The following is a 5,946-nucleotide window of genomic DNA, read 5'->3' as shown; positions in this document are numbered from 1 at the left end:
TTTGCAAAATCTTTATTTCCATTTCTTAGGGAAAAGAGGAGGGAGGGAAGGGAGGGCAGGGTATGGGGAAAAAATGAGAACTAAGACCTGCCATGTAAAGGTACAAGATCCCAATGATGAATGTAACTGTACTGTACCTAAAATGTATTAACACATCTTAATCATTTTCTTTTAAAAAAATTTGCAAAATCTTTATTTCCATTTCTTAGGGAAAAGAGGAGGGAGGGAAGGGAGGGCAGGGTATGGGGAAAAAATGAGAACTAAGACCTGCCATGTAAAGGTACAAGATCCCAATGATGAATGTAACTGTACTGTACACCTAAAATGTACCAATAAACTCAATGAGAAAAAATTAAAAAATATTTTATGGTTGCATGAAGATAGTTATCATCACTTTGAGGAATATTTGATGTTTATTAAAAATGACTGCATCTCATTGGAAAGCTATTTCTTCTAAAAAACAAAGTAAAAAGAAAAACACAATATAATATAGAGACAAATTTCAAATAATGATAATTATATAAGAAGTAAAGAATGAAAATTATTGTTTATGTTTTCAAATAATTAATTTAATCTGTCACCAGTGGTGATTATTTGTGATTCTTTAGTGTTCAGGAATTTCTGCCTTGAAAACTCATATCAGACACTGACTCATCAGCATTAGAATAAAATTCCCCTAACCCCAAACTGCAAACATGAGCTCATTTGGTTGTTATTAATTCATTTATTTACTCACTGTTTAATGCACTTTGCTGAAACATCCATAGCACAGGTTTTCATATCTTTATGCCAAAGAAATATGTGTCTCCTTTAAAATTTTCTGGGAATCCAAGGTGATAATGAGATTAAAATTAGCAGAGGGATGGATGGAGGCTTTGGAACACTAACTGCTCTGTCTTCTTTTTCTACGCAGTCTTCTATGCCTCTTTTCTAAAACCTAACTGCTAAATAGATGAGATGTAAGTGGAATGGAGAGCATCCTGAGTACCAATATTGATCTTGTCTTTAACTTCTTGTACCTTACACTAGGAAGATAATCTTCATATTGTTTTAATTATATGCTCAAGCAAATGTCTATGCAGGGGAAATACAATAAAGTAAAATTAGGAATTGAAACACTGTATAAAGATCCTTTCTTACAACCAGTACTGTTTCTCTAAGGCTCAGTGTCCTTGATTGGAATTCTCATCCCACTGCTTCTCAGCTTTCAGCAATATTTTTCCTCAGTTTTCGCATGTGTAGTTGTAATGTCTGAAACGTGATCCAAGAGCAGAATTTTGGTCCATAGCTAAGGTTAGATTTGCCCTTTGCAAGAGTTGATCAAAATATATGGTGAATGTTTTAATTTTTAAAGTATTTATTATAGTAAATGGCACATTATTATTTATCCCTAGGAAATTACGGAATGAGTGTGCTGAAAACCATGAGCCAAAGTAAAACTCACCTCAAGTTGCAGGTGTCAAGTATATTTTTTCCGAGTGACAAAAGAAAGTGATTAATACAAATGTTTGGGGCCAGGAATTTAGCTCAGTGGCTCTGCAAACTGCTTTGCAAGCATAAGGTCCTGAGTTCAATCCCCGGTACCAAAAATGAATGAATGAATGAATGAATGAATGAATAAATAAATAAATAAATAAATAAATGTAGGTATGTAGGTATATATGTACATATGTTTGGGGAAATATTTGGGAAAGTTTTGATGAAAGGAAGTAAAATTCCAGGGATCCACGTGTGGCAGTGCATGCTTGTAATCTCAGCACTCAGGAGGCTGAGACAGGAGAACTGCAGTGCATCTGCCCCCACCCTGTGTGATGTGGTGAGTTCTAGGCCAGCCAGAGCTGCATAATGGGACTCTGTCTCAGAAAAAGTGGGAGGAATAAAATATGTAGAAGGGGGAAGCTTACCAAATCTATTACACAGTATGGTTATTGTATTTAATAGCATGTTGTATGCTTGCAAAATTTTGTGTATGTTCAATTCTCACTACAAAAATAACTATATAACATAATGCATATGCTAATTACATTTAAACATTGAACACTATTGTATCTTTAAAACATCTTATTTTTCATTAAGTTTATTGGTACATTTTAGGAACACAATACAGTTACATTCATCATTGATATCACGTACATTTATATGATGTATCTTGGTTCTTATTTTTTCCCATTCCCCCTCCCTCTCTTTAACCACTCTGCTCCTCCATTTTATAATAAACATTGTGCCCTGTTTATTTAAAAAAAACTTAAAGATAAAATATACATAAAATTAAGGAAAAAATGAAAGGCAGTATTGCATTGCTTCCATTACATTTTGGACACCAAAAGATCCACAAAATCTACATTTTTTCCAAGTGATGCACACCATACAAAATAATTCTTTGTATTTATTCTTATTAGAAATTACTAGAACATCTAGTGACTTTTAAATCAAACCAAATTTAATACTTTCCCTTTGGATTATTTCATCTTCCCAGCAAACATCTACACTGACAGAAAATTGATGACAAAAGTTATCATTCTTTCTACCTCATGGTTCCTGAATTGTGTGGAGAGTGAAAATAACAATTTATTTAATGAGCTCTGAGAATTCAACCCATGAGACTACGGAAAATGTATAGATGCCACAGTTACCATACACCTGTAAATCTCTAGCCCAGCCTCTAAGGAAACCAGAGTGGGCTTTGTGGGGACAAAGTGTGGAGAAGACAAAGCTTCAGTGACTGATATCTGAGTATCAGTGTGTCTCAGGGATCCTGGAGTAAGAAAGAGAGAGGAGCGAGTGTGGGTAATGGGGTTTCTCTCAGTTATATTGACTCTGACAAAATCTTACATCTCTTCAGTCTGTGAAGGAGAAGACCTGGTATTTTGAAGAAAATGTAGAACAGTTTTTGCCAATATTTCCATTTTCTTTAGCTCACTCTCAGAATTTAGAGTCTCTCTGTAGTGAGCATATCTTCTTGGCACAACCTTTTCTTCCTTACTCTTTCCTATAAATTGTAGGCTACTTTCAGATTCCCATGTTACTTATTTATTAACTAGACATCAAAGAACCATGCCTCACATGATGCACAAGGTATTGTCAAGTTTGTTTCAAATTTGATTATACTTTTCTATTTATATTTTATTTTTTAAAATTCTTTACGTTTATTGGTACGTTAGGTATGCATTATGATGAAATTTATCATTGGGAATTTGTACCTGTACGCGATACATCTTGGTTCTTATTTTTCCCCATTTTCTTACCCTCCCTTCTGCCACTCCACCCTTCCATATTTACAAAGACTTTGTTTCCATTTTTTTCCTTTTCTCATATCTTCCCTTTTCCCTTCCTCTTTTCCTTTGGATCTTTCCTTCCTATTTCACATTATATATTATACATTTTGTTTCTTATTTACACTCTCAGTTTCTTCATTCCGTCTTTTTCCTCTTTATCCCTACTTTATTGCCCCTCTCTCAGAATTGTCAGTTTCTAACACCAGATAAACTATTTGGCATCATTCCACAGTGATATATGTGCACCCATGTGTATGTCTAGCAGCAGTTTTTAATAGCTAAATCGTGGAAACAGCCCAAATGTCCATCAGCAGGTGACTGATGTGGGTTTTAAAAAAATAAGACGGAGTACTACTGAGCCATAAAGAATGAGAAATTAGAGACATTTGAAATGGATGCATATTGAGGCCACACTCTTAAGTGAAATTAATAGGACATACATGTATTTTCTATCCCTTATTTTTACTAGTAGATTGCATGTATTTCTAGTGGTTACTGGTAACATGTTAGTGGCTAACATTTTATCTTAGGTTAGATGACACATATAACTTTAATGTCTATAATTCTGATATTCAACACTCACTTGACTTACCTTTTATCATCAATACTTTAAAGATTTAGAAAAATATCAAATTATTCAATTTGGAAGCTATTGTCTTGACATGTTCATGAATTTAACACAAATACTTGAGTGTTTCTATGAAGCTCCTCCTGTTGGCTATACTGTGAAAAAAAAACATTGGGTGAGGGAATTGTTTTGGATGTTTTCACTGACTGACAAGCTCAGCCTTAGCTGCTAAATGCAGTAACATACAATAAATTTTAAAAATAAACTTTTATATTGTTGTTATGGCTATTTACCTTTATTGGCCTATTTTGTGATTCATATGTTTACAAATGTCCATATATTAAACCACTTTCTATTTCTAGAATTGGTGTTAATTATACAATGTAAAATTTTTCTTTTTTCTTTTCAATGCTACCTATGAATCCCAAAGACTGTCACATTCTAAGCATGCTTTCTCTGACTGAGTTCAACCCAAAGCTCTCAAAATAGACATAAGTCTATTGTACTAATTGCATTCTTTTGTTTCTTTTGTATACATTCATGAATATCCCAAATTGGAAGACTTGTTTTTGTGATGTGGTAGACATCCTGGTATTAATATTTATTTTACATTAAGCATTTGTATTTGATCAGGGCCCACAATGTACCAGGCCAATGTAAGTTCCCGGAAAGACACATGATGAGCCAGAACTGCCACAACATCAGACCCCACCCCAAAGAAATCATAAATTTACCAATGTGATGGTGATTTAAGGAAGAGTAAATGAAGCTGGGATTATTGATGTGCACCACTGTGCCTGGCTACTTTTGTCTTTCTATATTTTTAGATGGTTTGATATAGAAACGTTGGATACTACATCAAACACATACCTTAGCAATTAACTCTGCTGATGTTAACATGATGCACAATACACCCCCACTCAAGAGAATGAACACTTGTGCACACACTATCATGTATGACTTACATTAGATTTTAACTGTTGTATGGTTTGCTTTCCTCTTCTTACCTATGTAGTTCACATAGTTTATTCTCTTCTTGAAAGAATTCACTAGACAATTTCCTGACAGAAGGAGCCAGAGAGATCTTCAGAAATTAGAAATGCTGTATAGTGATCAAAAGAGGTAACTAATCCATTGTATGTATAATGATTTTTATGCAAAAAAGGTGTTGTGAAGTAAAAGAGAAACCATGTAAAATAGGTTTGTTTTACTTCTCAGAATAGAATTTTACATTTATGAAATGCTCATTTATGTTACAAGATCTACAGTAAAAAAAATTATATGAATTATCTCATTTACATAGTATGACCATACTCTGGTTTCTCATCAGATCATATAAATCTTTCTCTTTTTACATAGTATTTAAATTTAAAAATTTAAAAATTTAAAAATTTAAATGTTAACATTACCACACCAAATGACACATTGGCTATATCACCATTAATCCAACCCTAAATCTTCCCCTTTCCTTCAAACACTCTTATCCCATTTTTCTCGCTACTTTCTGGAACAGATCTGAAAATTATATTTTTGTGAATGTCTTTAGTTGTGCTATTGTGATTTCATCAATGTCCTGAACTGATTCAAAATACTTACCTTTATGGCAATTTTGTCTTTGGGAAAGACCAAGAAAAGTCGTGTTGCCAGATCTAGTGAATAAGTTAAATAAGGGCACACTAATATATTTATAAATTTCCTTTCCATTGGATGTCATTTACCAGCAGCCTTCATATTAAATTTTATCGTATTTCATAGATGCTCAAGAAATATTACTTCCAGAATTTCTTCTGAAAGTGGCAGGATATAGGAGATAAGTATGTTTAAAGCAAAGGGGAGTATTTTGAGGAAGATTAATACCAATGTGTCCTTCTATTGTAATAATTTTGTTCATTTAAATATTCACTGATTGTTTCAATCACTGCTTATATTTCCATATACCACTCCTACCACTTGATGAATGTTTACCACTCTTACTACACAGGTGATTTATTTGCAGCTATGTAACTTTCTCAAAGTTACACAGATGATGTGGTGTGTGGTAACTACACTTAAGGAAGTCTGACTAGAGAACATAATTTCTAAGTTTCTAAATGACAGGAATAT

The sequence above is a fragment of the Fukomys damarensis genome, unplaced genomic scaffold (genome assembly GCF_012274545.1).
Source record: "Fukomys damarensis isolate Sample0158 unplaced genomic scaffold, DMR_v1.0_HiC HiC_scaffold_30, whole genome shotgun sequence".
NCBI lineage: Eukaryota > Metazoa > Chordata > Mammalia > Rodentia > Bathyergidae > Fukomys > Fukomys damarensis.
The sequence above is the reverse complement of the archived record's forward strand: the minus strand, read 5'-3'. Positions refer to the sequence as shown.